The sequence below is a fragment of the Nerophis ophidion genome, linkage group LG07 (genome assembly GCF_033978795.1).
Source record: "Nerophis ophidion isolate RoL-2023_Sa linkage group LG07, RoL_Noph_v1.0, whole genome shotgun sequence".
NCBI lineage: Eukaryota > Metazoa > Chordata > Actinopteri > Syngnathiformes > Syngnathidae > Nerophis > Nerophis ophidion.
In genome coordinates this window covers 49,937,512-49,950,239 of record NC_084617.1, presented here as the reverse complement: position 1 = coordinate 49,950,239, position 12,728 = coordinate 49,937,512, and the positions used below count along the sequence as shown (strand labels likewise).

At 37.3% G+C, this 12,728-nt stretch overlaps 1 long non-coding RNA gene across 1 annotated transcript; it reads right to left on the bottom strand.

Annotated features, from left to right (window-relative positions):
• Nucleotides 1-2,088: 2,088 nt before the first annotated feature.
• Nucleotides 2,089-12,697, bottom strand: LOC133556420 (uncharacterized). Its single transcript, XR_009807521.1, has 4 exons — nucleotides 12,623-12,697; nucleotides 6,276-6,302; nucleotides 5,545-5,629; nucleotides 2,089-5,431 (listed from the first exon to the last, which is right to left on the bottom strand). It is a non-coding gene; the product is annotated as an uncharacterized LOC133556420 (long non-coding RNA).
• Between the last annotated feature and the right edge of the window lie 31 nt (nucleotides 12,698-12,728).

Below are 12,728 nucleotides of genomic sequence, written 5' to 3'. Positions count from 1 at the left end.
AGACTGAAATTGTTATGTGGTCGCTGTATTACTTAGTACATTTAAAAAATAGTTATGAATTTTTGTCGACATATAGGGACTGTCAAAAATAGAAATATTAGACATATCGTCTATTCAGCAATGTTATTTTATAATTCTTAACCGGATAGATGACTTAAGGAGCTGAATAAAACAAATTTAAGTGATGCCATTTTTAGAATAATATTGTTTTTTTCATTTAAAATATACTGTGTATTGTCATAGCTGCTCTAAGAAAACAAAGTGTTGCCCTGGTCACAGATACGGAAAGGGGAGTCACATCTATTTAATCTAGAGTATGAAGTAAAAGTTGTAAAAAGGTTTACGTAGGTAAACCTGCAGGATTATTATTGCTGTTAGAGGAGAGCAGGGAGGGAGGCTTCTTGGCTGAGCGAAATGATCGAAGCTACAACTCTATGCCACACCCAATTTGCTTGCGCGTTGGCACGGCAAGGTCCATGTCCGATAGCGGGTTCCGGTCCATCAGCGGGCCTCCCAACGGCCCCATTACCCCAATCTCGAAACATCCTCCCAACCTACAGATTCAGATTCCTAGTCCAAACAATTCCAATCTATTTAATGTAAATGTAACATTATTATTCTTGCTAATCGGTCAATAAAAATAAATAAATCATACACAAAGGCGCTTAACTTCCCTTTCTCACCGTAAAGTGGGAGGGGCTTAGGTGAGCTGGTAAGGGCTCGTCGCTGCTCTCTTTCTACAGAGAGGAAAAGCCACTGCCAGCGGGGTTTAAAATTGTTTTCATTGAAATAAACAAACAACAGCGTCACTGTGTCAGCAAGACTCAGCAACAAGTGAGATGGAATAAATACATTTAATTTTTTCTGCTAAATAATTGAACGAATCTGGCTGCCAATTTGGAGAATTGTTTATCCAAACTCAAAAACTTCTCAAAACAGAAGGTAATCTTACTTTCCTAAAGTACCACGTTTTCTTGGAGAAGGATAGGCACATTAAAGGCCTACTGAAATTAGATTTTCTTATTTAAACGGGGATAGCAGGTCTATTCTATGTGTCATACTTGACCATTTCGCGATATTGCCATATTTTTGCTGAAAGGATTCAGTAGAGAACATCCACGATAAAGTTCGCAACTGGAGAAAAGCCCTACCTTTACCGGAAGTCGCAGACAATGACGTCACATGTTGATGGCTCCTCATATATTCATATTGATTTTACTGGGTGCCTCCAACAAAAACAGCTATTCCGACCGAGAAAACAACAATTTCCCCATTTTTACAGACATTTACTAGGATAATTCTGGGAAATCCCTTATCTTTCTATTGTGTTGCTACTGTTTTAGTGAGTTAAACAGTACCTGATAGTCGGAAGTGTACGTCCACGGCCGGGTATTGACGCGCAGTGTCTCGGGGAAGTCGACGGCAGCTGTACGGGAGGCGCAAGCTCAGCTGATATCCGGTAAGTGGCGACTTTTTAACCACAATTTTCTCACCGAAACAAGTGGTTGGGATCCATGTCCACTGTGATCCATAGTAAAGTTTCAACTCCGTGAATTTTAAACAAGGAATCACTGTGTGTTTGTGTGGCTAAAGGCTAAAGCTTCCCAACTCCATTGTTCTACTTTGACTTCTCCAATATTAATTGAACACATTGCAAAAGATTCAGCAACACAGATGTCCAAAATACTGTGGAATTATGCGGTTAAAGCAGATGACTTTTAGTTGTGTGTGTGTGCAGCACTCATATTTCCTAACAGTCCGTGACGTCACGCGTACACGTCATCATTACGAGACGTTTTCAAGAAAAAAGTCTCGGGAAATTTAAAATTGCAATTTAGTAAACTAAAAAGGCTGTATTGGCATGTGTTGCAAGCTTAATATTTCATCATTGATATATAAACTATCAGACTGCGTGGTGGGTAGTAGTGGGTTTCAGTAGGCCTTTAACGCTGAATAAAAAATATGAAAAGATATGATCAAGTATTTACATTTTTTTTTTTATTTATACCAAAGATGAATTATTTCCTTGTTTTGTGTGTGTTATCCTCTTAATGAGAAATTTGTATTAACATTGATTAGAACACACTATTTTCAATCCAATCCAATCCACTTTATTTATATAGCACATTTAAACAACAATAACGTTTCCAAAGTGCTGCACAGCCATGTTAAAAACAACATTAAAAAAACAATATTATGCTCCACCAATGACTGAATAAAAACAAAAAAAAAACAAAAATATAAAACCAATATAAAAAAAAACAATGTAAAAACAAATATGATTAAAAGCAATTTTAAAGGGTAAAATCAATTAAAACAGTAATTTAAATTTTTATTTTGACATTAAAAAAAATAACTAAGGGAGTCAATGCCTCAAAAGCCATGAACCTCGCCACCAAAACTGGTATACTCTGCCTGTAATTGTTTTTATTATGTAAAACTTAATATAACATTTGTGTCATAACCAAGAAAGGCATATCACAAGGTGTCAAGCTCATTTTACGTCTGGGGTCACACAGGAAAATCTATTCCCAAATGGGCCGCACTGGTAAAATCACGGCATGATAACTTAAAAATAAAGACAACTTACTGTGTTTTTTTAAACTTACATGTGGCTGTTAATAGTAGTCTATTTTCATTTGTATTGATTTATACTTTCTGAATAAATTATGTGATAATATTCATCAGTCAAATACGTGGAATTGAGTCTGGCAGAGTTTTAAAATGTTCCCATTGGTGTTCATTTTTAATCAATCAGAAGATGAAATAAATAATAATATCAAAATAAATTACGGGGTGTTATTATTGTAGTTTACTCATTTTCCTCAACTGATGAACTGCATCATCCACAACAAAACTTGTGAATTTGGACTCATTTCATTCATCACACATGAAGTTAGAAGGGGAATCATATTATTTCAGTATATTTAGGTGCACACAGATAATGGGCCCCCAGTCCTCTACCTTAACCGGGCACATAGCTATGCCTCCTGTGAAGTCATGCGCGCTCTTGCGGCAGGGGATACAAAAAATTCCTATTGTGACCTTCAGTGGACACATTGAGAACAGCAGTTTCTTTCATTCAAAAATTTCAACTCATTTCAAATCATCTCTCGGGCCATAAGTTTGACACCCCTGATTTAGAGAATCAAAGACAGGACTTTTTATAAGTACATCTATTTGTTCAGTTTTTCGCTATTTACTGGGTCATCTTGGAACGCAAACTCCGTAGATAGCGGGGATTTACCGTAAATCTCTAAACCCCGAATATGATACAAGCCATTTTTTTCAGACTCATATTCAGGTCAATATAGTATTTGAAAGCGCTGACCTCAACCCCCATCAAACACCTTTGAGATAATCTTCTCATTTAACCTCGGTGACATCACAAATGTTCTTCATAATGAGAAATTCATTTAGACACACTAAAATTCAACAAAGTCTTCCAAGAAGAATAAAAGCAAATATACGGTAGCTGCCAAAGCGGAGAACACTGACATTAAGCCCTATGGCTCTAGATTAGGAGGTCATAAACGCGCGTGTGTGTAGGTTTTGTGCACAGTCTCACAAAAATATCTACATAATAAAAAAGGTATTATTATTATTTCTAAAAATGTACATACTCACTAAAAACATATATTAACCCTTTCAGTCCCAGCTGGTTAAAGAAAATCAGCCTTTTTTGTCACCAGCTATTATCGCAAATCGTAGAATCAGCGCTCCAATAATCATGTTTTTTACTGTAGTCTTAACTCAAGAGTCGTTTTACTCAGAATTGATTGAACTAACTCAGATCAGCTGGAACTCGAAACACAGAGTTTCCCATCTTTGGGTCAATCAAATCACACTTCAGGTTTACAACTCAGATTATTTTTGAACTCCTTTGTCGAAGACCCCGCAAGGCTCCAACTTAAATTCGGTAATTTTATTCTGGGTATTGTATAGACTGTTATTGTAATGTATAGTTTTCCACCAACACATTCAAAACAGACAAAGGTTATGTTTTTTAAAAGTCTGGATATATGCAGATCAGATGTGAAGGCAGAAGACACGGGTTGTAAAATATAAAAAAGGCCAGCTGGGTTGCTGTGGTCTTGATGTACATAAACAAAAGCATCTTGTTGCGGCAAAAGAATTTCAAATGACCACACCTTCCCGACAAAACAGACAGATCAGTTGTGCCTGGTTGTCACATCTTTCAGCAACATTCAGAGCCACCTCAGGCTTGAAGACCATTGTTTGTGGTGCAGAAAGCTATCAGAGGATCTGCACAAGATTAAAGCTGGTAATTGTTACCCCTGTGGCTTCCTGTTTTGCCACAGGAATTCTTCTGGTGGGTGCAAAAAAATACAAAATACAACAGCACAAAATTAGTCCTTAACCCCTTCTTCGCAGATTTATCACAAAGACGGACAACATCTCCTTTCAAAAACAGTCACTGTCAGTTGTTAATGCTCGGGGTATAACATCACACGTACTCGTATTTGGAATTTATCTCATTTCGGTACAGCTGTGAAACGATTTCCAACATTTGAAGTGAGGCACAGGAAATGCACCTCCCTTAAATATGAAAATCTAGGCTGACAAAATAAAAGAAACCCTGATCTTAAAACTGAGGGACGAACCTGGGAATTATGGCAGACTGTTAAAGCACAACATTAATTTGTGCTAGCATTTTGGTGTTAGGACCGTGCTCTCATTCTACTTGACTTTCCCTGCACATTATTACCCACATATTGTCTCCCCACCCAGCATCTAAATTGCAAATGGTAGACTGGCGGCAGAGCTCCTCAATGTCATTAGAGCTGACCCTGTGGATTAACTGGAGGGGAGCAAAGACGTTGTGCAGGAACTACAGATCAATAACGGAGCTTATTCTCTGGGCTCTTTGACTTCACTTTGGATTTAGATCAGTCTCACTGAAATATCCCCTCAACACATTTGCAAAAAGAATACAAGAATAGCAATATGACCCCGAGTTCTTCACCATACATTCGAATAGCATTCACATTTCCATTTAACAAACTGCACTCCAATTATGGATTGTGTTTCCACCGCATTTCACAGTTCAGGGTAGTATGGAGGAGTGTTTAAGTATGTTTTTACACTGATATCACTTAAATAAACAGACATTAGGTAACAGTTATTTTAGTAAAGTCTAAGTAAATTAAATATAAAAGTGTGTGGAGTTTGCATGTTCTCCCCGTGATTCCGGCTTCCTCCCACATCCAAAGACATACACCTGGGAATAGGTTGATTGGCAACACTAAAGTGGCCCGAGTGTGTGAATGTGAGTGTGATTGTTGTCTTTCTATCTGTGTCAGCTCTGCAATGAGATGGCGACTTGTCCAGGGTGTACACCGTCTTCCGCCCGGTTGTAGCGCCTTCCGCCTGATTACAGCTATGATAGGCTCCAGCACCCCCTGCGATCCTAAAAGGGATAAGCCGTAGAAGATGGGTGGATGGATGGGCAATAATATACAAAATGATATGATTAAAAAAAATAAAGTTTATCGAATTGATTATAAAAAGTCAGGCTTTTACCCGCAATGTCCAACAGTCAGAAAGTCGTCCTCTCGGTAAATGATGAATTCGTGAGGGTCAAGCGATTCCTTTTGGTCCATTTCAGCTGTAAATAACAATACATGAATAATAAATGTCAGTCTTTATCAAAAGCGGACAACATGAACACGTCGCTTTAGCTTGATAGCATTAGCATTCTGTTTAGTCAAGTTGACTGAAACTGTTTACTAAAGTAAACAGTTAATATTTGATTTTATTTACCTTTATTGCACTTGTGTACTGCCTCCTTTATTTCATATTTGTCCAACAAAGTCAGAGTAGTAAGCAACTTGGGTCGCCGCTTCAAGTCCAGCTTCATACTCCTTTGTGAATTCGTTTAAAAGAGTCCGTCCATTTCTCGTAGCTTCGCGCATTGATATTAAGTGCATAAACCAAAAATAAACAACAATCAACTGCGTATGCTTTAAAGACTACGGCTGAGTTAAACATTCTAAAATAGTTCTACAGATCGGCGTTTCTTTGCACAAAAATACCCCACAAAAGTTCCTGCATGTTGAAAGCTCCATTAGTTCTTCTTTCTCTCCCTTGTCAAGTTTGTTGGAATCAAAAATCCACAAGACTAAGGAAATAAACATATCGCCTCGCAAATTCTGATGGCGGTAGTGTGTTTGAAAAAAATGTTTAAGAAATGCCCCCCAACTGTGTTAAACCAATCAGCGTTCGACAGCACGGGTACCTTCCAAAAGTCTCACCTAGCAGGCAGGAAATCCGGAAAGTTCCTGAAGAACAAAATCAACCCAGTTAGTTTTTGGTGGAAACACAGGGGGGACTTTATTTCGACCTAGACTTCTTTCCTATTGTCATACAAATTTGAACTTTACAGATAAAAACGAAATGTTGTTGCATTAGCTCATATTAGTGCAGGATAAAATAAAGTGCAGATATAAATAAATAGATTACTGTACAGATAAATGTATTGCACTTTTGCATATGCATCCACGTTTATGGATATATGTTATATTGTCTTTATATTCCAGCGAGTTAATCCATTTTGGGTGGGAATTGAGGGGATTATTATGATGCGTTCAAGAGTCTTACGGCCTCTTGAACGCATCATAACAATCCCCTCAATTCCCCCCAAAACCTGGGTAAGTGGGAAAGTTAGTGTAAAACTTCCTGCGGTGAAAAATCTAAACTGAGGTATTCATGGATCAGTTGATTCCAAAAAGATAAAATATGCACGCTCATACAACTTGGTATTTAATGTCACATGACAAAAATGGTATTTAGTTTGTATGGTTTTGTGTTGTCAGGTTTATTGGGGTGCATTTTATCTATGTGTTGTACAACATAAAGCTATAGAAAATATATTAATTGAAGTCAGGAGGGCAAATAGCATGTTGATACATTTTATTTAGATAGGTTTTGGGTAAAATAGATTAACATATTTCACCTATTAAGGTAAAAATACCCAATTTATTGTACCAAAATCTTGTCTGACTATAAGTAATTTAAACATATATTCAATTAGAATACATAATAAAACTCGTTGCATGTTGCAAAAACTGTGTCTGAATTTTTTATTTTTTAATAGTTCAACCATAGGCACATTTTTTATACTGAAAGGTCACTTTTGCACTGATATATAAGGTCGACAACAATAAAGAAAATTCATAATGAAAGTATATAGTGCCATCTAGTGGCTATATATTTACAACTGAGCATTTCACAGCCATTCAAAAATGGAATAAAGGATAGGTTATGGAAGAGGGGTTAGTACGTCTGCCTTACAATACGAAGGTCCTGCAGTCCTGGGTTCAAATCCAGGCTTGGGATCTATCTGTGTGGAGTTTGCATGTTCTCCCCGTGAATGCGTGGGTTCCCTCCGGGTACTCCGGCTTCCTCCCACTTCCAAAGACATGCACCTGGGGATAGGTTGATTGGCAACACTAAAGTGGCCCGAGTGTGTGAATGTGAGTGTGATTGTTGTCTTTCTATCTGTGTTGGCCCTGCGATGAGGTGGCGACTTGTCCAGGGTGTACCCCGCCTTCCGCCCGATTGTAGCTGAGATAGGCGCCAGAGCCCCCCGCGACCCCGAAAGGGAATACGCGGTAGAAAATGGATGGATGGATGGATGGATTAACAATCATGCAAAGTGGTTGTTTTTGGCGGAATGCAATAACAATAAGACAGACATGATACATGTACATTATATATATTATACTTACAGTTAGATTTGTAAAATGAGGGGGAAGAAAGAAAAATTACAATGTTACAAGTTGCCATGATAATCTAATTCAGTGGTTCTCAACCTTTTTTCAGTGATGTACCTCCTGTGAAAATGTTTTTAATTCAAGTACCCCCTAATCACAGCAAAGCATTTTTGGTTGAAAAAATGAGATAAAGAAGTAAAATACAGCACTATGTCATCAGTTTCCGATTTATTTAATTGTATAACAGTGCAAAATATTGCTCATTTGTAGTGGTCTTTCTTGAGCTATTTGGAAAAAAAGATATAAAAAATAACTAAAAACTTGTTGAAAAATAAACAAGTGATTCAATTATAAATAAAGATTTCTACACATAGAAGTATTCATTAGCTTAAAGTGCCCTCTTTTGGGATTGTAATAGAGATCCATCTGGATTCATGAACTTAATTCTAAACATTTCTTCACAAAAAAAGAAATCTTTAACATCAATATTTATGGAACATGTCCACAAAAAATCTAGCTGTCAACACTGAATATTGCATTGTTGCATTTCTTTTCACAGTTTATGAACTTACATTCATATTTTGTTGAAGTATTATTCAATAAATATATTTATAAAAGATTTTTGAAAAGTTGCTATTATTAGAATGTTTAAAAATCTCACGTACCCCTTGGCATACCTTCAAGTACCCCCAGGGGTACGCGTACCCCCATTTGAGAACCACTGCCTTTGGCCATCTAGAAGGCCTTACTGACAACAACTTGTGATCCGATTGGCTATTGCAGCTGTCTGTCAAATGTTTGTGTCCATTCACTTACAGTGCACAGACGCCTACATCATTGATTCTGAAGGAGTCTAGGCAGTTTTGGTACAGCATGGCAACATAAGCAAGCTGAATTCTGATTGGATAAAAACTTTATAACCTAAAAACACCAGTGCTGGAAGGAGCATAATATGACATGAAGAAAATATGAATACTTTAAGACAGGGGTGTCCAAACTTTTTCCACTGAGGGCCGCACACTGAAAAATCAAAGCAAGTGAAGGCCCTTTTCATAATTTTTATTTTAAAAACCAATACAATATATTGGTTATGATCCTGGGACCCCAAAGGGTTTTGGTCCAAAAAAATATTAAAATGTGTCATTATTCAGTATTATTATTTGTATTGTTATTCAAGTTTTAAATCTGTAGATCAACATTAGGGAAACAAAATGGAAAAAACACAAAATATGCAATATTTTCACCCAATACCTTTTTTAGGTGGAATATTTGAGATTATATAGTAATTGGAGCCTTAATTTTAGAATTCTGATTCATTATTATTTTTTGAGTAATGACACTTAAAAACAAATCACACTAAAATAATTGGGGATCCAAAGGTGTCCTGCTCATTAAAGTGTTAAAAAATAAATATAAATTTTTTTTTACTCTTTACTTTTAGCACAATAATCTCGAGATCAACTTCAGATATATCCTTCAATTTTAAGTTTTATTGTTGTTTATGTTTTGTTTGTTTGCTTTAGGCCTTTCTTTTTTAAAAAAACAGCTCAGTTTTTTATATGGCAATACACAAAATATGCAACATTTTCCCCAAAAAATATTTCAAAGTGGAATATTTCATGTGACGTATTCGGAGCCTTGGATAGGTCAATAATTCAAAATGAAATTGATTTTGATACATTATTATTTTATAAATAAAGAATCAGCCTGCATGGCAGCTTTGTGTTATAAGAGTAAGCATTGCAACAATTTATTGTTACATTTCACCTGTTTGCTCTTTTATACCACTTTTTATGCTTTTAATTTTATTCAATTGTATTCTTAAATGTGCCGTGGGGCCGGTAAAAAATAACCCGCCGGCCGCAAATGGCCCCCGGCCGCACTTTGGACACCCTTGGTTTAAGATATTTAGGTAAAGTAATTGAAAAAATATTTGTGTCGTTAACTATGATTTCTGGTTATGTTAGGCCATACTTGCCAACCTTCCTGGATTTTCCGGGAGACTCCCGAAATTCAGCGCCTCTCCCGAAAACCTCCCGGGACAAATTTTCTCCCGAAATTCAAGCAGAGCTGGAGGCCATGCCCCCCAACATTGGGTAAGATCTGACTCAATGTTGTGACCCTCTTAAACAGGACAATACTGCCATCTACTGTACATAGAATAGAATGTAAATATATTCTACATTTGTTCTGAAGATTACAGTAAAGAGACGTAACTTCATGACGTCGCCTGGTTATTGACTCCAACCCAATATATTACACCGTCGACGGGCAAAATTAAGAAATACACTTGCAAGTTCCAGAACAAATGGAAACAAGAATTTCAGTTTATCCAGGAGAGTTCGAAGGGGAAAGTGTATGTTGCCTGTAAATTTTGTAAAACAGACTTCTCCATTGAACACGGCGGCCAAACGGATATTCAGCCATGAACGGTAAGCTAAGCACAAAGCATCCACAGCGCAGCATCGTTCACAACCCAGTATTATGGCCCACCTCTCAAAATGGAGACCCGATGGTGTATCTTATGCTGAGACAAAGATGGCTATGCTGATAGCTGGAAGCAACATCCCATTCTCATTTGCGGATGTCTACAACAAATCCGTGAAGGATGTTACCGGATTCTGAGTTTGCTCGCCAATACGCAAATGGCAAAACAAAGGTTACTCAAATAGTGAAAGATAAGTGTTGTTGTTTTTTTCTTTAGTAACAAGCAAGCACAGTACAGTTAGTAGAACAACTGTGTTTTTATTACTGTGTATTTGATAGGCGCCGTCAAAAATTCAACTATTTATTTTATTTATATATATATAATAAAATAAATATATATAGCTAGAATTCACTGAAAGTCAAGTATTTCACATATATATATGTATATATATATATATATATATATATATATATATATATATATATATATATATATATATATATATATATATATATATATATATATATACAGTTGTGATCAAAATTATTCAACCCCCACACAATTTTGGTGTTTGAGCAAATTGGACATTTATTCCGTATTTTGTTTATAGTCATATCAAATAAAGATGCATAATTAGACAAATGCAACTTGAATTACAACATTATATTTTGTAACATACCAAACAGTGTCATTTCTCTTAATATCTCATTGACAAAATTATTCAACCCCTTGAAGATCATAACTCTTAAGAACAGAATTTGAATAAGGTCCTTTTAATCAGGTGTTGAAAATACCTGTAGATGTGATTAGAACCATAACGAGCAACAATTAAACTGATTGAAAAAGACTGTGACGCTCAGCTTCTTGTAGATGGTCAATGGTGTATTTGCAACATGGTGAAGTTCAGGGAGTGGTCAAAGAAGTCAAGAGAGGAGGTAATTTCTCTTCATAAGAAAGGACATGGATATAAGAAAATAGCAAAGACATTACACATTCCAAGAGACACAGTTGGGAGCATAATTCGCAAGTTTAAAGCTAAAGGCACAGTGGAAACACTACCTGGACGTGGTAGAAAGAGGATGCTGTGTGCAACTGCTGTCCGGTATTTGAAGCGTACAGTGGTGAAAAACCCCCGGGTAACAGCTGAGGAACTACAACAGGACATTGCAGAGGGGGGAACGCAGGTTTCGTCCCAGACAATAAGGCGCGCACTACGAGATGAAGGCCTCCATGCCAGAACTCCCAGGCGCATCCCACTTCTGACTACCAGGCACAAGAAAAATAGACTCCAGTATGCCAAAAATCATCTGGACAAACCCTAAAGGTTTTGGGAAACTGTTCTATGGAGTGATGAGACAAAACTGGAACTCTTTGGGCCTATGAATCACGTTATGTCTGGAGGAGAAAAAATGAAGCTTACAAAGAGAAGAACACCTTGCCTACTGTTAAGCATGGTGGGGGATCAATCATGCTCTGGGGCTGTTTCTCCGCCTCAGGTACCGGGAATCTCCAGCGCGTTCAAGGCATTATGAATTCTATTTCCTACCAGGATATATTAGCTGCAAATGTCGTGAAGTCAGTGACGAGGCTGAGGCTTGGGAGACGTTGGACCTTCCAACAGGACAACAATCCCAAGCATACCTCCAAATCAACATCAGAGTGATTGCAGAAGAAGGCCTGGAAGACTCTGGAGTGGCCTTCCCAGTCGCCAGACCTAAATCTTATAGAAAACCTGTGGTGGGACTTGAAGAAGGCAGTTGCAGCACGCAAGCCCAAGAATATGAATGAACTGGAGGCCTTTGTCCAAGAGGAATGGGCTAAAATACCTGTAGATCGTTGCAAGAAGCTTGTGTCCGGTTACGTATCACGTTTGAAGGATGTATTTACTGCCAAAGGGTGTTCTACTAAGTACTAAAGATGCATGTAACTAGGGGGTCTAATGATTTTGTCAATGAGATATTAAGAAAAAAATCCTTTTTTGGTATTTTGTAAAATACAGTGTTACAATTTAAGTTGTATTTGTCTATTTGACACATCTTTATTTAATATGACTATAAACAAAATACGGAAATAATGTCCAACTTGCTAAAACACCAAAATTGTGTGGGGGTTGAATAATTTTGGTCACAACTGTGTGTATATATATATATATATATATATATATATATATATATATATATATTTATATATATATATATATATGAAATATTAGAGTTGGTGAATTATACGCCACCCCTCTTAACCACGCCCCCCTCCCCAACCACGCCCCACCTCCCGAAATCGGAGGTCTCAAGGTTGGCAAGTATGTGTTAGGCCAGCAGAGAAGGCCTTGCTGGCCCTGACGGCCCACCACAGGGAGAGACAATCTAGCAGGCAGTCAGTTAACCACCGTTTGGTTTCTTTTTAGTATATTTACCAATAATATAATATTTGGAAACCAAACACAACAATTACATACCTGAAAAACACTGTTTCAGTAGTCTGCCTCCTAAATGTGATGGCGGTATTGGCAGGTAGGAGGAGCATTGTGGGCATAAGACTCTAGAGCCCCGCCCACTTCAGTA